Below are 24,639 nucleotides of genomic sequence, written 5' to 3'. Positions count from 1 at the left end.
CTTGTGCTTTTTAAAGATTTATTTATTTGAGAGAGAGAGAGAGTGAGAGAGATCAAGTGGGGGTGGGGGCGTGGGCAGAAGGAGAGAGAGAAGCAGACTATCTACTGTGCAGGGAGCCTGATGTGGGGCTCAATCCCAGGACCCTGGGATCATGACCTGAGCTGAAGGCAGATGCTTAACCAACTGAACCATCCAGGTGCCCATTTTCCTTGTGCTTTTGCTATCATATTAAAAAAAAAATCATTGCTAAGATCAATGCCAAAGAGCTCCTTCACTATGTTTTCTTCTAAGAATTTCATGGTATCATGTCTTATGTTTAAGTTTTTAATTCAAGTTAATTTTTGTGAGTGGCATAAGAAATGGGTCCATTTCATTTTTCTGCATGTGGTTATCTAGTTTTCCCAACACCATTTGTTGAAGAGACTGTCCTTTTCCCATTGAGTGGTCTTGGCCCCCTTGCTAAATATTGGTTGACCATAAATGTGGGGATTATTTCTGGACTTTCTACTCTGTTCCATTTGTTTAAGTGTCTATTTTTATGCCAGTACCATATTATTTTATAGTTTTAATTACTATAGCTTTGTAGTAAAGCTTGAAATCAGAAAGTATTATACCTTTGGTTTTGTTATTCCTTCTCAGATTATCTTGGCTATTCTGGAGTCTTTTGTGTTTCCATACAAATTTTAGGATTTTTTTTTTCTATTTCTATGAAAAATATCATTGGAATTTTCATAAGGATTATGTTGAAGCTATAGATGTCTTTGAGTAGTATGGACATCTTAACAATATTAAATCTTCTAATTAATGAACATGGAATACCTTTTCCCTTGTTTGTGTGTTCAATTTCTTTCATCTGTGTCTTATAGTTTTCAGTGTAAAGACCTTTCACCTCCTTGGTTAAATTTATTTTATTACTTTTTAAAAAGGATTTATTTATTTTAGAGAGAGTAAAAGAGTGAGAGAGAGCACGAGTGGGAGGGGCGGAGAGAGAGGGAGAGAGATTCACAAGCAGACTCCATATTGATCAAGAAGCCAGACACAGAGCTTAATCCCACAACCCTAAGATCATGACTTGAGCTGAAACGAAGAGTTGGACGCTTAACAAACTGCGCCACCCAGGCACCACAATTTTATTAGTTTTGATAATATTGTGTTGTGATATTGTGAATGATGTTGTTTTATTTCTTGTTCAGAAGTTTGTTGTTAGTATCTAAAAGCACAACTGATTTTTGTAAATTGATTTTAAAATCTGCAACTTTGCTGAATTCATTAATTAGTTCCAAGTTTTTTGGTTAAACCTCTAGGTTTTTCTATGCATAAGATCATATCATCTGCAAACAATGACAATTTTACTTCTTCCTTTTTTGAATTTGGATGCTTTTTATTTCTTTATCTTTCCTAATGGCTCTAGCTAGAACTGCCAGTACTATGTTGAACAAAAGTGGTGAGAGTGGGTACTCTTATCTTGTCCTTGAACTTAGAAGAAAAGCTTTCAATTTTTCACCATGGAATATTATGTTATCTGTGCGTTTGTCACATAAGACCCTATTATGTTATGTCTCTTCTATAACCAATTCATTGAGTTGGGTTTTTTTTAGCATGAAAGGACATTGTATTTTGTCAAATGCTTTTTCTGCATCTATTGAGATGATCATATGATTTTTATTCTTTTTTGTATTAACATAGTGTATCACATTTATTGATTTGCATATGTCAATCCATCCTTGCATCACAGGTATAAATCCCACTTGGTCATGGTGTATACTCTTTTTAATATATTTTTGAATTTGGCTTGCTAATAATTCACTGAAAATGTTTGCATTTATATTCATCAGAGAGCTCGATCTATAGTTTTCTTTTAGTGTCCTTATCTGACTTTTGTATCAAAGTAACACTGGCCTTGTACAATGAATTTGAAAGTGTTCTATCCCCTTCAATTTTTTTTGGAAGAATTTGAGAAGAATTAACATTAATTCTTCTTTAAATATTTGGTAGCATTTTCCAGTGAAGCCATCTGGTTGTGGAGTTTTTTGTGGTGGGAAGTCTTTGATCACTGATTCAATTTCTTCCCCCATTACTGTAAGTGTTCTTTCCATGTCCTTTGATATTCTTTTCTGCCTCTTTCATGATTTTCTCCACCCTCTCAGTCATAGACAACTCAGCTGAGTCTCACAGCACTGGGGTTTCAGGATATTCAATCACTGCCTTCCTTTTCCCCTGTGGGAGAGGTCCTTGTTGACTGATAGTTCGGTCATCAGCAGTGCTGCCTTGGGAATGGAGCAGGAATGGTAAAGTTCTTACTGTTTCCACTGTGCCATAATTCTTTTTTTAGCTCTTTTTTTCTCCAATGGAATCTCCCTTCTGGAAGGCTGGACTTCTGAAATTTCTCTTCTGGTCTTGTGTATCTTCCCAGGTTAGCATTCTCCATGTTTTTTCTCCAACTATAGAGAAAGGAGTTGGGGCAAGTTCACTTCTCTACTGGTTCCACAGCCTGAACCATGGTCTGTGTGCCTATTTCCAGATGCACAGGTGGGTACGGCTCCTCCCAGGTTCATTGGTATATGATTCTGGATCCCATAAGTACCACACAGGCACTTTTGTTTATGAGACAAAAAGGAGGTACATCTTCTACCACCATGATGTTGACCTCACTCCATCATTTCTCCTCTTTTAAATGAAATCAAGTAATTTTATTCACTAGATAGAAATTTAGTGAAGATACAACAATTTAATTAATGTAAAGCTCTCAATACAATATTTTGTAAATAGTAGACTATCAATTAATACCTTATTTTACCAATAATCATTTTGCTAGTAGTAGTTAAGTGTTTACCCTGGTAATTCCTACTGTATGATTTTAAAGCAATCTGCTAAATCCACCAGTTTTTAGTAAAATTGCATGAAAAATTTTGTGACTATCAGGGTGGAATCATAGTCACAAATTATAGTCACAAAACCATTTCTAATTCATAATTCCATATCAGTATACAACCTACTTTCAACAGAAGAGTTAATATGAAATTAAAGTGTGGCATGTAATTTTTATAATTACTTTAGCATGCTCTTAGTTTGAAAGATAATCTTATCCTATTTTATTTGTCCCAAGTTTGTCAATGTTTTTTAATAGAAAGAGTATTTCTTTTGTTAAAATGATTAATTCTACTTTGCATTTTGCCATGCTTTCTGAATGGGCTCCCTGAATAATGCAATGACTTCCCAAATTTATTTTAAATAAAAATCATAGCCTCTAGGGCTCATCTTAGCTCTTTTCCTTTATTCTTTACTTGATATAATTTTATGATGACTGTTCATGGCTATAATTTTTCAGTGTTTAATAAAATGAAAATAGCCCTCAAGAGATAAGCCAAGTGAAATAAAATTTTAGAAGTGATTTTTGTTGCATTAGGAAAAACTAGAAGCAAAATTATCTCCATAATCATTTTAAAAAATAACAGGCCTCTTCATATGTAGGATATAAACTTTAAACAGTAAAATTTGTTAAAAATAAAATTCCGATTTGCATGGCCTTTTATATGTATATATAATTCACATTTAAAAGCATATCCTTCACACAAACTAAAGAATTCACCTCCAGAAAACTTGCAGAAAAACAAATACCAAGGATAATTTTGTCCATGCAGAAAGAAAGTAATCCTGGATAAAATCACCTTAAAACAGAAATGGAAAGATAAATATATGGGCAAATTAAAGTGAATATCAATATACATAGTATCATTATGCGATATATAAGATTGATGTAGACATAAAATATATGACTGAAAAATCCACAAAAAATGGAGTATGATAAATAGATTTGAAATGTTATAAGTTCATTGATTTGTCAAAGTAGCAGAAAAGTTCTAATACATAGTAGACTCTAGTAAGTCAAATATGCTGTTGTAATCCCTAGAATATCTAGTAAGGGACTAATAAAAGAATGGGCAGTTAACAAGATAAAGATGGGGACACTAGAATAACTTAAGAGTAGAACTAAAATAGGGGCGCCTGGGTGGCTCAGTCGTTAAGCGTCTGCCTTCGGCTCAGGTCATGATCCCAGGGTCCTGGGATCGAGCCCCGCATCGGGCTCCCTGCTCAGCGGGAAGCCTGCTTCTCCCTCTTCCACTCCCCCTGCTTGTGTTCCCTCTCTCGCTGTGTCTCTCTCTGTCAAATAAATAAATAAAATCTTAAAAAAAAAAAAAATTGCTTTATTAAAAAAAAAAAAAAAAGAGTAGAACTAAAATAAAGCAAGACAAAATAAAAAAAATGAATAACATGGCCCCAAAAAACTGGAAATATGGCATATCATTTTCTAAATGTATCAATTATTGCATTAAATCTGAACAGATGAAATAAACCAATTGTAAGATTGTGATCAACAAACTAGGTTTTAAAAGAAAACGAACTATATGTTATGTGACAGATTCTCTCCTGTTCCACACCTTATAATTTTTATTCCCACAAGTAACTCTTCCCACTACATCCCTACCTACAAGTGTAGTGAGGACCTGTTTAATTTCTAACCATTAGATTATTACAAAATTGATGAATATCACTTCCAGATTGATTATATCCATTATATAAACCTCCATTATCCTTTCAGACTCACTCTAGACACCCTCCTTACTGGCCTTATGAAGTAAGCAACCATGTTGGGAAAGCCAATGTAGCAGAGAATTGTGGACAGCCTCTAGAAACCACATGTGACCTTAAAGAAGTTGATGGTAGCCTCCAGCCCACAAGGTAGTATCTAGAGGTCTGCAACCTACAGCTGCAAGGAGATGAATTCTACCAACAACCTGAATGAGCTTGAAAGTGTATTCTTTCCCAATTGAACCTTTAGTTTAGAATATAGCCCAGCCAAAAATCTTAACAGCAGTATAGTGAGTCATAAGTAAAGAAATCAGCTGAGCAGTGTCCAGATTCATGTCCCACAGAAACTGTTGTTTAAAAAAAAAGAAAAGAAACTGTGTTGTTTTAAGCTACTAAGATGTGTTGGTTATCAATAGAAAATTATACATTCTCCTTATAAATTATAAAATCCTTGAATATAAAGATGGAGAAAATTTGAAAATAAAATATGGGGGTGCCTGGGTAGCTCAGTTGCTTAAGTGTACAACTCTTGATTTTGGCTCAGGCCATGATCCCAGGGTCTTGGGATCGAGCCACATGACGGGCTCCACACTCAGTGTGGAGTCTGCTTAAAGTGCTGTCTCTCTCCCTCCCACTTCTCCCTCTGCTCCTCCCCCTGCTCACGCGCTCTCTCTTTCTCAATAAATAAATAAATAAATAAATAAATAAATAAATAAAATCTTTAAAAAAAAGAAAAGAAAATATGGAGAGGTACATATCAAGCAAGTACCAATCCTAAAAATCATTGTACCAGGTTGACTTTAATAAAATAAGGATAAGAGTTATAAAGGATTATTTCATAATGAAAAAAGTGTCATTCTAAAGAATGATATAACAGTCTTAATTTTTATACTGAATAACATAGTCTCAAAATACATGTAGGAGAAACTGCATATTGACAGATTTAATAACCGTAGAGGGTTATTTTGAAAGAGTTATTTCAGTCACAGATGCAAAAAACAAAATCAACAGAAATACTGAAAATTTGGGAAACCAATTAATAAACTTAACTTAAATGATGTATATAGAACATCGCATGTAACAGCTGAAGCTTACATATATTTTCAAGTGCACGAGTGTGATGAAATTAACAAATTGAGTATGAACGTTATGTCTCAACAATTTCAGATTAAAATCTTATGTAGTTATATGTATGTGTTAATAAATAAAAATTAATTATAAAATTACCAAATTAAAAATTCCCAAAATGTTTGATATTAATCCTTACATTTATAAGAAACCTATAAGTCAATTAAAAATTAAATTTAAAAATACTTTGAATGGAATGATAATACAATAAGAAAAATCTAGAAAATGGAGAGCAAATTAAATCTAGTAATTATGAAAGGGATAATTTCTAAAAGATGGCAAATGATACAACAGAAAACAGAGATACGATTAAGTAATTTAAAAAAATTAAAAGTTGACTCCTTACATTTATAAAAACACGTATTTGTATTATAGGCACCCCAAGAATTATTACTATAAAAAGTTTGAATATACTAATTATCAATTAAAAAATAAGAAGGGAAGATTCTACAGACAGCAAATATATAATATTTAAGATATTATCAACAAAATCATGTCAGATTAAATGAACAAATCCCTTTATTAACCAACCATACAAAAATCAAATTAGAAAGAAATAAAATTTGAATATTCTCATACATATTAAGGGGATTTATATTAAGAAGTTCAACCCAAGAAAAACTCAGATTCAGATGTCTTCCAACATCTGAACATGTCCAAGTCCAAGTCAGGATTACTCAAGGAATCCAATTTTTGCCTAATATTAGAAATACAAAACAATGTTATACACTGTATTAACAGAATGAAAGCAAACAAAAACATCCTACATAGAAAAAGCATTGGATAAAAGTAAACATCCATTCAAGGCTTAAAAAAGAAAACTATTTTAAAAATTTATCAATAATTTGAAAAAGTATATTTTTTAAACTAAGAGTATCTACAAGGGAAAAAAAAAGAACCTTCAAAAAACATAATGGTGAATATTGAAAACTCTCTTCATGATCAGGAATAACACAGAGATTTCCACTATCAATACTTCAGTTCAACATTATACAGGAACTTGTTATATATTTTGTATTTCTATATAATACATCTTAATTTTCAGAGATGTTTCCCTCATGTATTCCAGGAGTAAATTTGTTGCCCCTATTGGCTACAACTGTACCACACAGACTGCATTACTCACACTAACTTCTTATTTTCCCTTGCAGTTCCCACTCTGCCAGGAACTATTACGATATCAGTTATAATGAAAATAATCTATGTATCCCAATATAGAATTTTATCCATATGTATTCTGGCTTGCCATAGCAACTTAATGACTAAATTTTATATTCTTTGCCCTTTGCAAAATTTATAGCATTATTTTCTGTGTACACTGTATAGGGATTCTCATTATTGATTTTGGTGGCTACATAAGAAGAAAAAAGCTAACATTAAAAAATGGTGAGCAAATATTTATTTAGCAAATCATTCACTAACTCAACACATTTATAGTGAGTACCTACTATAAGCTGAGTGCTCTATTAGTGCTGGAGACATAACTGCAAACCAGTCACACGTTCAACAATCATGGAACTTACCATCTCATATGGACCGACTTATGTCCCCCCAAATTTATATGTTGAAGTCCTAACTCCAAGTGCTCAAAATGTGACTGAATTTGGAAATAGGGCCCATAAAGAAATGATTAAGTTAAAATGATGTTGTAAGAGTGGGCCCTAATCTACTCAGACTGGTGTCCTTATCAGAAGAGGAAATTAGGACACACGGAGCAAACCAGGGGTGTTCATGCAGAGGAAAGGCCATATGATGGGACACAGAGAGAAGGTAGTCATATGCAGGCCAAGGAGAGAGGCCTCAGGAGAAACCAAAGCTCCTAACACCTTGATCTTAGAATTCCAGTTTCCAGAGCTGTGAGAAAATATATTTCTGTTATTTAAGCCACCTACTTAGTGGTATTTTTTAATGGCAGCACGAGTAAACTAATATACCCTCTAATAAAGGCAGAAGTATCTATAAATCAATCACAAAATATATGATTATCTACTGTAATAAATATTGGTATAAAAAACTATGAAGTATTATGCAAGCATATTTTAGAAAGAACTGATCTACTGGTGGATAGGGTTGAGTTATCTCCATAAACACTATTTGAGTTAAGAGCTTAAGTTGAAAGTTAAGAGTTAAGAGTTAAGTTGAAGAGTTGAGTTAACTTAAGAGTTAAGTTGAAAGGTGGAAGGTAGGAAAATGTGTTAAGGCCCAACCAACAGCATGTACCAATACCTAAGGTGACAGTGGAGCTAGAAGAGAAATTTAAACACTAAAATGCTAGAAAGTAGGGAGCAACAGAGGGAAAACATGTGAGCTGATGCAAGAGAAATAGACAGGGACCAAATAATACAGGTCTTTGCTGTGGCACAAACCACCTAGCTGTTCACCCCAACCATGTTGTTATCTTTTGAGAACACATCTAGACTATTTCCTGATCTCACTTGCAGTTAGGTGTGACCATGTGATTGAATTCTGTCCAGTGAAATGTGGGGGTGGGGGCTGAATAGATGGCAAAGATGTGTATTACTCTCAAGACTGAACATAAAAGATGTCACACTTAATTCCCCATGTCCTTTATACATCTGCAGGCTAGAGGTCAATGCTCTAGGGTCTTTAGTCACATATATTAAAGACGAAAGAGGCACCTGCAGCCTGTATGCCCAAGTGCCAGTGAGGAGAAGAGTATCCTTCCCCTTCTTACTAGTATCAACCATCTGGGTCTTCATTGGACCCCTTACGAGCATGATAAATACATTTCTACTGTATGAAACCACCTCAATCTGTGTGTGTGTGTGTGTGTGTGTGTGTGTGTGTGTGTGTGTGTGTTGTGGTGGTGGTGTTTTTGGATAGTGGCTCTGTTATCTTATTAATTTCAAGACCATGTCATGGATAAGCTTTGTTTTTAACTAAGATCCAAATTAATGCCATTGAATGGCATTAATTAAAGCCAAGCAAAGACTTGATATTTAATTTAAAATGTTTGCTATAAAGATAATTCAAGCTATTATAATATACATTGTATGTGTGTGTATGCACATGTGTGGAAAGGGGTGGATGGCTAAAGTTGATACCAATTTTGACATTCTTGGCAAGTCTACTGAGGGATATTATTAGATTCATTTAGGGTGATGTATAGGAATTTTGGAACTGAAACTAAATATTTAAGATAGTTTGGTTTCAGAGATGAGGCAGAGGGATAATTAGAAAGAACCCTAGATTTCTGCAGCTAGCCAAATATACCACCCAAAATAAACCAAACCTAACTGCACTTTTTTTTTTCTGAATGCTTGCTTGCATTAGTTATATGACAATATATCTAAAAATTGACAATTATATAGTAAACATAATGTTTAATTTTGAAATGATTTTAAGTGTTTCATCTAGCTATTTTTAATTTAATCCAGCTAGTTAATTTTTACAGTTATTGTGTCAGATATATTACAAAAATAATTTTCTTTGTAAAAAAGTCAACATCTATTTATTGGTTATGCTATGATCCTAGTTTTTATGTTTATTTTCTTTGACATATACAAAGTACATACATTTTCCTTGTGTTATTTTTCACTTTTAAATTTTGGGTGAGAGACTGTTGAATGTGGAATGTGTTCAACATTTGTCCAAAAAGCTACTGCATGAATGTTTGTGCTTCTCAAAAACAGATAGCTACTTATTATGAAAGATTGAAGAAAACATGTATAATTTCAATGAAAATAGTGCCCAGTCATCAATATGAATTATATAATCAATTAATATATAACCAATTATATAAATATAATCGATATATATTATAAAAGACTTAACCAGGAGTTTGTCTGTTAAGCAACAGACAAATGAAAATTGCAGTGTTTTCATTATATGACTGGTATAAGGGTTATTCTGGATTCTAGAGATTGTATCGTCTTCTTTGTTAGATGCCTCAATTCAAAGCACTGTCACCCTAAAGAAGCTTAGAAGTGTTTTCACTTCATTGAAGGCAGGGTAGAGTTATCACAGAAACAACATAACCCTATGGATTAAACATCCAGATAGAAAAAGCAGTTTTGTATATTAATACTACCAGACACACCTACGTAATTTATCCATTAAGAATGCCTGAAATCTAGGTTTTGGACTATCTTGGCCTTGGTGAGATTAGTTCATAGTACTTGTTTTTCATAATACTGCCTGCTTAATTAGGCTTATTAATTGCTCTGACAATGTAGAAATAACACATATGTCAGATTCTAAGGCATTAATGTATTCTTCAATTAAAAATAAACACACATATACCAATGTAAATCCCATATCACTAGTGTGTGTCTTATTAGTGATATTAATATATCAGGTTATCTGGAGAGAACATTATCCAATTTCCTGAGGATTAGCAAAGGAGAAGCTGTTATTGTTCTAGTGATTGTTTATATCTATAAGATGTTTCAAATTTTGAAGTAGAAAAAAATATTGATTTCAGAAGTGTTCATACCAAAAGCAGTTAATGTGTTGAAGAGTTAGTTACGGCAAAGATGACAGAGGTCCTTCTATTCTAAGCTCCAGTTTGTCCTTTGTGAGGTGACCACAGGAAGTCATTGAAGGGTTTGATGAAGAGAATGGCAGAACAGATTTCTATCTGAAGAGACTGTGTTGGCACAAATGTGTGGAGAAGAGCTCAGAGGAGCATTGTGGTAGATATATATTTCCATATGATAATAGATCTATGTGATAATATATACCATGTTAAAAAAATATTTTCATTATCAACTAAGTTTAGGAAAAGCTGGTTTAAATGATTAAATATAATATCTAAGTTTGATAGAATGTTGACTATGTTCAAGACACTGTGTTATATACTTTGAGTAATCTTACTTATTTCTTCCAACAAACTTGCAGGTTATCCAGAGGCAGACATAGCTAGCCACTGTGTTGAATTGCTTATAGCAATGGTCCAAGTCTGTTCTTGCCTCCCTGTAGCTGTGCTATTTAGTAATATATTTCTACATTGACTCTGGGTTTTACTATGTGACTTAATTTGGCCAAAGGTACAATAGCAAAGTTATGTAAACCAAGATCTGAAAATGACTTGCACATTGGTCCTGCCTTCTTGCTGCTCCTAGAACCATCCTGCCAGCTGCCTTGTGAACAAGCCCAGGCTATCCTGCTGTATAATAAGATATGTGTGGCCCAGACACCACCCTCACCCCTCACCATCAGAGCAGACAGTGAGCCATTTGCCTGATCATCCAGGCCTCAGAAGACATGAACCGATCAGAATTCAGCAGTGCCTATTTCAGATGAGCAGAAATCAACTGACACATAGACATGTGAGCAGTAAATAAATGATTATTGTGTAAACTGCAAATATCTGTGTTCATTTAGTAAAAAAGCTTATATATCCATATATATTTATTCTCTTCTAACTTACAAAACCATAATTTTGTTGCAAAATATCCACATACATATTTTTAAAAATATTATTTCCCTTGATTCCTTAAAGTTGGGCATAGCTATGTGCCCCAGATCTGAATTATAAGAAGCAAGCAGAGTTTAACAGGTAAGGAATCCAAGAAGGCTATTAATTTCCTGGTATAAAGGGATGTGTCTTATCCTTTACTCCATCTGACTTCTTTCTGTCTGGGACATAGATGAGATTCCAGAAGATGCACCAAGATCTCATCAAAAATGAGATGCCACATGTTTTTAGAGAAAAAATAGGAAAACTAGAAGAAGCTTGTCTTTATCATTACCCAGCTATATCAAACCTCAAAATGTGTACTTTCGGAATAATTCTTAACATGATAAAAGTAATCCGAACTCATCTGTTACTGTATTCTTGTTTAGTTTCTGTAAATGCAGTGTTACACAGTGCTAGCTGATTTGTAAGGTTAGAAAATGAGACTTAAGAATATTAAGTAACATACTCATAATATTTATCTATTAATTTGATTCTATTTCTGATTCTGCAAATATATATTTACCACAGAGGAAGGAAGGAAGAATAAAAGGAAAAAAAAAGAAAATATATGAAAAAATAAAGAAAATTACTCAAAAGCATTTAAATTAGAGCATATTTCTTACATGTAGTCAAATTAGAAAAATACCTCCCAGAAACACAGAAGATCAATTAATCTTCATTCAGCAAATATCAGTTGGCCCCTACCATCTGCCACATACCAGAGCACAGTTCTAGAGACAATGAGTAAAAGTGTAAAAAGACAAGTCGGGACCCTTTTAAAAATGTGTTTATTTTCCATTTGGGGAAGGTAGGTATTGAATAAGTGAATAAATCCAGAATCTGAATATTTTATAGACACTAATAAGTGCTCTGAAAAAAAAATTAAACAAGGAAACTATGACAACTTTCATTCGTATTTTCAAATTTAATGAGCAATAATGTGGTCTTTGGAATAGACCTATACAACACAAATATATTACCCCATATACATTCCCATTCCCTGAAAAATAAACCATTTCAAGACTAGCAGTAATGAACAGGACTGTAAGACAAATTTCCATGTATTAGTTTTCTCTATATTTTCTCTGTAGTTGTAAAGTAGACTCAAACTGAAATAAATATAAGTTCTGGTGTTGAAACTGGTACTTTGAAAGAACTAGTGCAATAATCTGAGCCACTTTCATCACAGTAGGCCAACCAAGGCAGAACTGATGGCATGGAGATAAACACCTAAAGCTTTACTAGACGGAAAGCACACAAGTGATGACAATGTTCTCTACTCTGGGTTCTTCTTACTATGGATCCAAGACCTAACTGGTCAAAAGGCAAATCCACTAGCCAGTCAAAAGCCTAACCCTTATGTTAGGTTGCACTAAAATTTAATTTTTTTTTAATTTGTCTGATAAATGAGGTAAAACAAGAGAGCCAAAATGTGTATTTGCTTTCCACAATGTCTAAGGACTCCATCAAGTGTGCCACATCTAATAATTTAGGTCCAATACTATAGAAAATTCTCCTTCAATCCAGTGGCACTTTCTTGAAATTCCACATAATTGCAGTATGAGAAACTCCCTCCATTAAGGTGGCAAGTCTCAGAGAGTATGTACTGGGGAGGATTATACCCTATCTTCTGAAAGCTCTGTGTCTTACTGAGACATATAAAATATTTATTATTTCTCAATCTATAGGAACTGTCAACATGACTTCATCAGTGGACTAGTGTGATGTCCGATTAAAATTGTAAGATGGCCAAGTTCCTTGTTGCATATATTGTACATAACAAACCAGAGGGCTGATTTACCTTTGAGACAAGATGGAAATGTCTCAGATAGAAAACTATAAACTTCCAATATTTGCCATCTTCAGTTGAATAGAGTGAAAAATTAATAGCAGCAAAAAGTCACTAGGAAATGAACTGAATAACTATAGCAAGGACCTGGGAAGTAGGTCTACATGTGTCAGCATAAGCTAATATAACAAACACCCTCAAATTCCTGGGACTTTACATGATAAAGATACATTTCTTGCTCAAACAAGAAATTTGGTGGATTTCTTGAGTAGCTATATTCCCATTGACATACTCAGGGATCTGAAATTCTTCCATCATGTGGCGCCACCATTTTTGGAGTACTTTACTTCTAGCCATGCAGAGAAAATAGTGTGACAGATTGTAGTGACTGTCTTACATTCAGACCTAACTATATTGTGCTTCATTTCTTCCCTCAGTTGGTCAAAACTCAGTTACATGATCCAGCCTGGATACAAGCAACATGGGGCAAAGCAATCTTTCTACATGCTCAGGAGGAGAATAAAATAATTTGATGAAATATATTATATTCTCTGACACATATTCCAAGTAGGGTCAAAATTTGAGTAAGCTTATGATAAACACATGTTATTTCCCCAAAATTATCAGATTTTTTCACTGGATCTATTACAGAATTAAAAAAGAGGTATGACAGAATCAATCTTTCATATAGCTCTAATGGTTGAATATTTGAGCAATTCTTTTAGGAATGAAATATGACCATTAGTTAACTATTTTTACTTTATTTTTTTACTTTTTAAAAGATTTTATTTATTTATTTGAGAGAGAGAAAGAGATTGAGAGAATGAGTAGGAGGAGGGGCAGAGGGAGAAGCAGACTCCCTGTGGAGCAGGGACCCCAATTTGGGACTCGATCCCAGGACCCTGGGACCATGACCTGAGCCGATGGCAGATGCTTAACCAATTGAGCCACATAGGCACCCATTTAACTATTTTTAAAAGAAGAGTAATATAAATAACATTTGACCCTTCCTATAAGTATAAATCTTATCCACAAATCAGGAAATTTATTATAGTTTTGCCAATTGAGAGTATATCAATTTTAATTATGAATTTAAGATCTGGAAACGTTACCACCATGGAGCTTTGAATTCACCTGTGCTAATCATGTAATACTTATGTAAATTCAGTTTATCTCTTGAGACTCATAAGTTCCATTCACACCAGTAGACCCCAATGTAGTTCTGGATTCCCAAGAATTAATGTTAGATTAGACTCAATGTCCAGTAATTCATAAGAATTCTGTATATGTTTCCTTTCCCGAAAGCTTGATTAGGCAGATAAATAAATGTAAGATCACTGTCCTTTTGGAAAAACCTTGAAGAAAGGATGACATGTAGCTTTTGAGCACAGTTATTTCTCCTCATTTCAGGACTTGGAAATATGCCATGACTCAGATACATGAATTGAGGGGGAAGCATTGTGACTCTGTAATGTAATATATCAAGTCAGGCCTTTAACTATACTATATAATAAAATATAATACTCATAATAATAAAATTAATATAGTTGTTAATTTGATATATAAGGCAAATCATTCCTTAGAGGTGGCCTAAAATTTTCTTTTCTATAGACTCATGATTAATTAAATTTTCTCAGAGATTTCTAAGGTTAGGCTACTCTTGGAGATTGGATTAGTATGTCCGTCCTTGTAGCCAAATGTTAATCACATCAACTTTACTTCTTTTTAAAACTTTCCTGAGTTTCTTATACCTGGATTCTGATGTCTGTAATCCATCCAGCCACACTAAAATCAGAGAGCCCATTTCAATTGGAACTCCTTACTATAGCATTCATGGACACATTTTTTGAAACCTATGTTTCTCTTGGAAATCTCTTCCTTAAAATCTTGGCAAAGGAAATTCATTCTAGTACCTCTCAGAGAATATAATTAGGCAATATTTTTCAATTAATTCACTAAAATATATCCAACATTTCAAGATCTTTTTAATCTAGAATCCAGTATCTTTGAATCCCAATATTTTCAAATACCATGTGATTTCTGTCTGTTCAATGTCCTTTGGGCGTGTTAGTGGTATAGTGGTGAGCATAGCTGCCTTCCAATGTCCTTTGGGCACCAAACTTGCATACACCTGAAAACTGAGTCATCTGTAGAACTGCAGAATGTCTTGTAAGTGCACCTATAAGGGTAAATTCATTTTAATCTAGCACTGTTTTTTTTCTTTAGTCAATATCCTCAAAATCCATCATCAAAACAGTCCTTAAGATGTTAAAATACATAAATAAGTTTCTGCTACATTTTATGAATGACAACACTTTATTCTCTATTTTAACTCTACAGTTTACTTCAGAACATGGTGAAAAAAGATTTTGCTTACCTTTGCAATTTGGTGATGGAAGTGTTTACTTGTATTCAAAAACTTGAAATATACGGTTGCCTTCCTTACTTTGTAATTATTCCTAATTTTTCTTGCTAAAGGATAGTATAAAAACAGCTGTGTAGATAGCTCAGAGCTATGAAATGGGATATGCTTCACTTTCTAATCTGAAAGACCATCAGTGATCTCAGTAGATTTCCAAAGCAGTGTCAGTCCAGGAGAACTGATGATTTCTCACGATCTGCCCTTATTCCCTTGTCTATATAAAGGTAAACTGAAAAGAGCAAGACATCTTGTCAGGGAATAGGAATCTTTTCCTCCCTTCTTCTGTCTGACCCTCTTCCTGAGTTACAGTTTATTTTGTCTCTCATCTCAAAATCTGTAAAACACATAAATAGAAGTTATGTAGAGTAAAGCAGAAACATTTATGTATGGCGACAAGCAATATTTTTCTCATCTGATGTAGTAAAATTACATGAGTTCATGTAGATTTTGAGAAGAATCTATCAGAGATATCAAGACATCAAAATGTCTTCAACTTTTCAAAAGGACCATCCACTAGAGGGGGGAAGCACTGCATCTAGACCCTATGATATGAGGGGGCTCACACACTGGGGGGATACTATGGAGGGTGAAGCTGCAGCTTGACCTGGATCCTTCACACCAGGTATCTGCATGGACATGGAGTCTGAAGAGTCTCCTAAAATCCAGCAAATACACAACACAATATCGCCAATTTTTGGATGTCAGTAGCACAGATGGAACTGACAGGTCAATAGTACTAGGCAGAAGTGCAAACTACTACCAAAAGAACAGAAGAAAATATAAAATGTTACTTATTCATTTTAGAGAGAGAGAAAGAGAAAGAGAGAGAGAGAGATTGGGCAGAGGGCCACAGGGAGAAGGAGGGAGACAACCCCAAGTAGATTCTGCCTTGAGCACAGAGCCCGATGCAGGGCTCAATCTCACGTCCCCAAGATCATTACCTGAGCCAAAATCAATAGTCAGATGCTTAACAGACTAAGCCACCCAGGTGCCCCAAGGAAAAAAATATATAAATATTTATTGTTTTTGTCCCTACAGCTACTACTACAGCAGAATCAATAGGACAGAACATAAACCCAAAAGAGAAAAATCAAAGAAGGGAGTTACATCGACACACTCTGCTTTCTCCTAGTGATTCACCACTGAATTCAGTTCTTAAAAATAAAATAAAGACCACTATGCACAAGGAGATATTGAGAAGTCATTGAATGGCAACAGTTTACATTTTTCTTTGCTATGATCCCAGCCCAGCCCAATGAATGCTGCAGGGAATGCTCAAAAAAAAAAAAGTTGAGTAGGAATCATTTGGAAATGAGCTCATGGCTGAGGTCAGGCTGTTCAATTAAATCTGTAATACAAAATCATTAGTGTATTTCCTGAATCTGCACATATATTTTTATTCTAATTCATATATTGACTTTTTTTAAACTTCCATGTCAGAATGCTAGAAGGGATTGGAATTTAGTTAATGTTCTAATTTATCAAATGAAAAATCTAGCACTGGTTTTTCCTTTCAGTGATTTCAATCCTGTGGCTATAAGAAGTATAATATCCTTTTAGTATATGATTCTGTTTCTGTGACTGACATGAGAATTTAAGGATCTGATTATTTTGTTCTCTTCCTTTTTTTAAATCAAGCATATAGCGGCCCCCCAGCCATGATAACATAATTCATCCTCTTCAAATTACTCTGTGTCTTTGTCTGTTCAGTCACCTAGAGTTTTCCCTACAGTAGGCACAATTCTATGTGACCATAGGTGATAACTTAATTAGCTACCATGGAATATTATTTTTATATCCCAGAAAATCAATGAGATTACCACTGCATTTTGCCCCATGTCAGCTCAATAACAAATTAAAAGTTGTTCCCATCACTGGGTTTAGTCCATTCTATGTCCTTCATTGCATAGCAATTGCAGACAACACCAATTAACTTTGGCTAGCATATGCATGATAAAGGAAATTCAATAAATCTATAGGGCAGCTCACACAATGAAAGGAAAAACTGAAGAATTCTGCATCAGAAAGAATAAGAACACTAGTGCAGTTCCCGGGATGTAGTAATTAAGGGACAATTTCTTCATTGTGTTTTCTAACTAAAACCAAATTCCTATAAGAGAGAGACTGATTGCTATAGACTGAAGAAAGTGAGGAACATTAATTGACCCTTAAGTTTAAACTATAAGCAATGGAACAAGGGTAGTTACCCAAAGGAAAATTGAAGTGTCATTACATGAAGAGGGATCTCAGGCAGGCAAAAGCAACTAATGCTGCCATTTTGCACAATAGTTTAAAAATTCAAAAGTTAATGAAAATTTAAATGTCATCAGGGAACTGAGTCAGCAATAAAAATAAAGATCAAAAGCGACATTTCAGAAAAATAATTCACTGGTAGGCTTTATTCACCCAGAATTCAGAAGAATGGGGAAAACCAGTATTAGTACAAAGAATAGCAACAGATACTTAATTTAGAATCCATCCGTACCTAACTTATTCAAAGTCCAAACAACAAACTGCAGACTAAGCACTCTTGCCTACTTTTATTTATTTACACCCAGTAATGGAAAAGGCATCTTATCCCTAATATAATTAATCCCTTCATCCATATTCTGGATCCAAATCTCTCTGACTTTTCAAAGATCACACTGTATTTATGACATCTCTCTTTTTGATATGGTGTGAGGATACATTTTGTAAATATGGCATCTACTCAATATTTAAGTAGAATAAACTTAAACCCCACCAAATATTAAAATATATTAAAAGGTAAAGCCATTCTGAGGAATACTAATTGGTTAATGAAGCATAAAATAAATTTACAATCAGACAGAATTATGTGTGTGTATGTCTATGTTTGTGTATGCAGTTACTTCTTGAGGCTTGTAGAATTTCAACTAGTGAGAAAGTGATAGATTATTTCAATAAAGACAGTGACACAATCAGTTAGCCATTTGGAGTATCAGCCTAACACCAAAATTAATTTCAGATAAAATAAGAATAATAAAGTTAAAATGGAAAAATGAATAAGTAAATAAATAAATGGAACCATATCAACAAATGAAAATGAGAAGCTTTATCACATAGCTATAGGTAAGGCTGCCTTGACTATGATGTCAAAGGAAGCTCCAAGAAAAATTTTAATTGAAATTACTAAATAAATTTTAAATGATTTATATAGAAACATATCATGAAGAAAAGTGGTAATTTGAAAATATTTGCTGAAGGAATGAAAAGTAAGACTATTGTTGAGAGATGATTTTCCATGCTTATCTCACATTTCCACTTGGTTCAGATCCTCTGAGAAAGGCATTTATAGTTAAGTGGAAAATGCTTGCATAGGGAAAAATTCCAGGATAGTAATGTTTGAGACATATGTCCCTCCCTGGTCTAGTAGGAAGTATAAAGACATTTCCTTCTCCTCCCTAAAGTAGATTTGCTGTTTTCCAGGATAATAAATCTAGAGATGTCCTGCCCATCTCCCTGGAAGCATTTGCTAGAGTAAAGACAATGTTTTTTGTTTTTTGTTTTTGCTTTTTCTCTCTACTCTCTGAGTCTCTCTTGAAAAAAAAAAAAAAAAGGATGGTTGAATAGGTCACTAGTAGTCCTATATAATCAGAATTGCCTAATTTTAAAGATCTTCTTCTGTGATATACCCCAAGTAGAAAAGAGAAAGAAAGAAGGAAAAAGAAAGAAGAAAGAAAGAAAGAAAGAGAGAAAGAAAGAAAGAAGAAAGAAAGAAAGAAAGAAAGAAAGAAAGAAAGAAAGAAAGAAAGAAAAAGAAAGAAAGAAGAAAGAAAGAAAGAAAAAGAAAAGTAAAAAGGTAGGAGAAAGCAAATTAATGAATCAAGAGTCCATATGAAGTCTGTGTGGAATAATTTGCCAAGATCCAGATAATGTAGTAAACAGAGATTATGGATCAGTTGGTAGTTATGAAACAGAAAGATAGATGAATTAATGCTTACTGGCCTCAATTTTCTTTTTAAATTGTGTGCAAATGGTACTGGTTGGTAAAAAAAAAAAAAAAAAAAAAGAAGGAATAGACACTAAAGATGCTGTATAATATGAAGGAATGAATTTGTCCTGAACACATAAAGGAACTTTACACTAATCCTAAATTTACAGATCATAAATTTTAACAGTCAGAGGGGTGCCTGGGTGGCTCAATGGTTAAGTGACTGACTCTTGATTTTGACTCAGGTCATGATCTCAAGGTCCTGAAATCGAGCCCCACATCTGGCTCTGCACTCAGCAGGGAGGCTGCTTGTCCCTACCCCTCTGCTCCTTCCCCTGCTCACACTCTCTCTAATAAATAAAAATATAAATAAATAAATAAATAAATAAATAAATAAATAAATAAATAAGTTAACATTCACAATATTCTGGTTTATGTAATTTTCTATGAAGCTTTTCAGAAGTTAGAGTATAGCAAAGAGAACCAGACACTTGAATTAATTCAAACTGAAGAATTTTTGTATCTGTGCATCAGAAGGAAAAAAATGATCACATTATTATTTGTAAAAGTGATGGTGAGACTGAGGAGATATAGGTAATTCTCTGCTTGAATAGGAAATAATGCAAAATAAAGGGGAGCAGAAGAGATAGTGGGGTTCCTAGATGACAGTAATTATAAATTCAAAAAAAGAGGAAAAATGATATAGTATAGCTTTCAAAATAGAATTTTTTTAAAGATTTTATTTATTTTAGAAGGAGAGAGTGCCCAAGAATAGGGAGGAGCAGAGGGAGAGGGTGAGAGAAATAATCTCCAGCAGACTCCCTGCTGAGCCCAGAACCCAATGCAAGGCTCAATCCCAGGACCCTGAGATCATGACCCTAGCGGAAACCAAGAGTCAGATGCCCTACAGACTGAACCACCCAGGCGTCCCTCAAAATAGAATTTTGAATAAGAACAGTAGTTATTTGAAAGACTGAATAGAAAAGTAGAGAATCTTTAACCTGACTCTAGGATCACTGTATTTACAAGAATGAGCAGTATTTAGTTGATTATTTCATGAGGGAAAGGGAATTCAGAAAGAGAACCAAGTTTAATTTAAAACTCATCAGGACATGATGGTACAGAGAAGTTTGTGAAAAGAATGCTTATGTAGGAGTATTTACAATCGAAAAAGACTTCAGAGGGTACTGGAACAAGTAGAAAAGTTGGGATTGAGGGAGAGGAATGACAGTTAGGAAACAGGAGTACACAAGCGTACTGGAGATAGAGGAACTTGCCTTTGAGAAGCAACAGAGGATGGCAGAGGAAAAAAAAATTTGGATAGACTGACTCTACTAACAAGATGACATAGGCTCATATAGTCCTGGAGCTTATTGAATGTCCCCCTTACCGTTTTAATGGAAAAGATTAACTGATTGATTGAATGCTCAAAAATAGACTATAATAATTAGGTCTGAGTGTAACTACAAGAGCCTGGAGTACTGCTGGGAAAAGTCATAAGGTCAATGAAAATATCATAATACATACCATAATGACTACAATTATTTGTCATTGTATTTTTAAAAAGGAATTAAAATCTGAAAAGCAGCTATAAATATGATACACACCTGGTAAGAGTGTAAATTCATACAATTGTTTGGAAAATGATTTGTCACTGTCTACTGAAGCACAACATAGACAAACTCTGTGACCTGGCAATTCTACTCCTAGTTCCTTACCATAAATGATTACAAATGTTCAACAAAAAACTATATGAGAATGTTTATTATAGCACCAAAGAACAATAAAAGAATTTAAGCTCTCAATATTTCTAATATTTGGGGCAATATTAGAGAAATAGATAAAAAGATACTGTGAGATAAAAATTAAATGTAAAAACCCTCATAAAAACAAACATGACAAGACTACATATATAAATATTTGGTAGCAAGTTATTTCTAAGATAATAAATTCTAAAACTAAAAATTCAAGCATATTATATTTAGAAATTTCTGTATTTCACAACACCAAATAACAATTAAATGTAAGAAGCAAATTACAAATTGTAAATATTAGCTGCACATGTGGCAATTTAAGGATTGATATTTTTAATATATAAAGTTGTCTTAAAAAGTTTAAGAAAAAGGTCGAAAAATAACATACACCTTACACAAACATATAGGAGATATATAGAAAGAGAGAGAGAATCAATATATCTAATGAGAAATGTGTTTCCAAAATTATTCAATTATTCTGAAAATAAAAAATGTTATGTAAAATAATCATATACTATTTTAGTCTTAAAAAGTTAAATATCATTGTAACAAATTATATTGGAGGACATATAAATCTCCATGCCTTACTACTGGCAATACAAATGATGCAATATTTTTGGAAGGTAATTTGACAAATGGATAAAATATCTTGAAAACATACTTAACTTATGACTAAACAAATCCTTTTTATTTCACCTTGTCCAACAAATATGGTCAATGGTTTATTATTACTACATTAATGTGCCATTACTTATAATGGTTAAAAGTAAGAATATATTGCAATATGCATCTGTAGTGGCTAGTGTATGAAGTATTTGAAGTTTTATAGTGAGTGACTTTCTGGGTATTTTATCCAATGCAAAAAGAAAAAAAAAATACATGTATATATCACATATATAATGTAATTGGTGAATCCACAGTGCTTGGAAGATGAAATTAAATTTTCTTAGTAGGGCATATAAAGTACTTCATAACCAAATACCTCCTTGACTCCACCATTAAGTCCAATATTGAATAGCAAGCAATGGCAATCTATTGCTGGGGAATAGGTTGAACCTAGAGTGAGACCACCACCTCTGGTGCAAACGTAAGTAGACTTCCAAGAATTGCAGGCCAAACAAAAACACCGAGAAAAACTTACCAGTACCTCATGCCTACAAGATCCACAGAGCAGAAATATTTGTTCACTAAAAAATATTGAAGCCAGGGTATACTCTGAAGTTAACTCTATCAGTAAGAAAACTCAAACCCTGCTTAACTGACTAGATTGACTCAACATCCCATCCTCATAAACTGACAAGAGGAACAGGTGTGCTTATTCAAATAACATCTATCTTTATCTTGACTTTTCTCTACAAAATATTGAGCACTCGGTCAAAAATTATGAGACAACCCAAAAAAGCAAATGGACAAGAAGACAAAATAGTCCACAGAATCATACCTGCAGATGCCCCAGAAGTTAGAACCACATACACAGAATTTAAAATAACTTTGACTAATATGTAAAGAGATCTAGTCAAAAAGGTAGACAACTATGTAATACGAATACACCTATATAATCATCATCTCAATAAAAATAGGGCATTTTACAAGCATCTTATGAACATTTCTCACGATTCATTTTAGACAATAGCCTTTCAAAGATCACCACTATAGGCTTTATCACCATAGATCGATTTTTGTCTGTTTTTACAATAGATAGATATAGATATATAGACATAGATGTTCATATTATGCAATATTGTGTATCTGGCTCCTTTTGCTTAAATAACATTGGTGATATTCATTATGGTTTTACATTTAGCAGTAGTTTGCTCTTTTTATTGTTATTCAGAGAAAAGAAAATAGATATGAGAGAGGTAAAAAAGAATGGCAAGTCATGAAAACTTTTAAGGCTTCTACTGCAAAAAAAAAAAAAAATGGATGGTCTCATTAAGCTGGATTGAGAACTCAGGGTGGGAGCTAACAATCCATATAGTCAGCAACAAATAAGTTAAATATGAGATGCCTTCAATACATTCAAGTACAGATTCAAAATCTGTTACTTAAAATCACTGGAGCCAAATGTGTTTTGAAATTCAGACTTTCAAAATATTTTGGCCACAAAATAAATTTCATTTTCATTTTTTCCTTTTCCTAAGTTTTTGTAATAGTGAATAAGAGATTTAGAAAATGAAGCATTTTCACTAGACATACCAAATGACAAGCCCCCAGTAAAATCTGACTGCTGGAAATAGACACTCTGCAGTTTTCAGCATGCATACCATAAATGAAACCACTGAAGTAAGAATTTAGAATGAATACAGGAAATGAGAAACCAAAGATAGATTAGGGAAGAGCCCTAGGGAGCATGTGCTTGACCACATACCTGGGTGCCACGGCATAGCAACATTTACACATAAAATTAACCATCACAATGGTTAAATTGTCAAATGTTTACAAAATCAAAATTAAATAAGACAAACTCTTCTACTGAATTAAATAGTTTTTATTTACTAGTTACACACACCATTTCACTTAAACATAAAAACACACAAATTTTATATAATTGCTTAAGATCCATCATGATACTCTCTTACCTCTTTCTCCTCTTCTCTGAGGGCCTTTATATTCTCTTGACTTTCATTAGAGCTTGTATTTCTATCATTCTTTAATTTGGTTAATTGCATTCTGAATCGCTCAGGGAGAACATTTGACTTCTGCATCGCATAACCAATAAATTGTTAAGTTGTTAAAATTCTACCTCTATGTTATTTCTCATATTTATTTATATTCTTCTCTCCATTTCTAATTGTGATTAATTATTTCCTTATAGAACCTCATTATTTCTAATCTAGAGTATGGAAGTAGCATAATAAGCAAGGTCACCACCTACCCTCTCTTCACTTCACAATCTTTTTACATAGGCCCTTCGTACAGCAAAATTCTAATCATGCTGTTACCCCTAATTTTGCAACACTCCTTATTACTATAGTATAAGCTTCTTTGCCATCAGTTCAGAACCTCCCAAGATCTTGCCATATCTAATCTACAACTTATATACTATATAGTTTTGTCACTATTGTAAATCAATAGATCTTATTATATTTAATTTATTAAAGAAACTATTATGTTTTATTTATCATAAACACTATTGTTTTTTGAATATTAGTTTTTTTATCTTTCTATTGCTGAAATTGTCTTTTAGTTACCTTAGATTATCTGTAGATTCCTTTGGATTTGCTAAGATGGCAGTCATATAATTTGCCAAAAAATCTAGCTTAGTTTTCTTCACTTATTTTCCATGGTTCTTATGATTCCAGATATAAGACTAGTTGAGAGACACTGAATAAATATGTTGAGTACAAATTATGATATTTTTAATCTTTGTCTTGCACCTCACTTTAATGGGACTGTTATCTACATAGCTCCCATTAACTATGTCAATGTTTGGTAGATATTCTATCAGGTTGAGAGGTATCCTTCTATTCCTAATTTTGAAATTATTTTTATAATAAATTATTATTAAATTATAGAACATTATTTTATTCTTTTTGAGATAAATACTACTTTTCCCTTTTAATCTGTTACAGATTTTCCTAT

This window comes from Phoca vitulina, unplaced genomic scaffold (assembly GCF_004348235.1).
Source record: "Phoca vitulina isolate PV1807 unplaced genomic scaffold, GSC_HSeal_1.0 scaffold11, whole genome shotgun sequence".
NCBI lineage: Eukaryota > Metazoa > Chordata > Mammalia > Carnivora > Phocidae > Phoca > Phoca vitulina.
The sequence above is the reverse complement of the archived record's forward strand: the minus strand, read 5'-3'. Positions refer to the sequence as shown.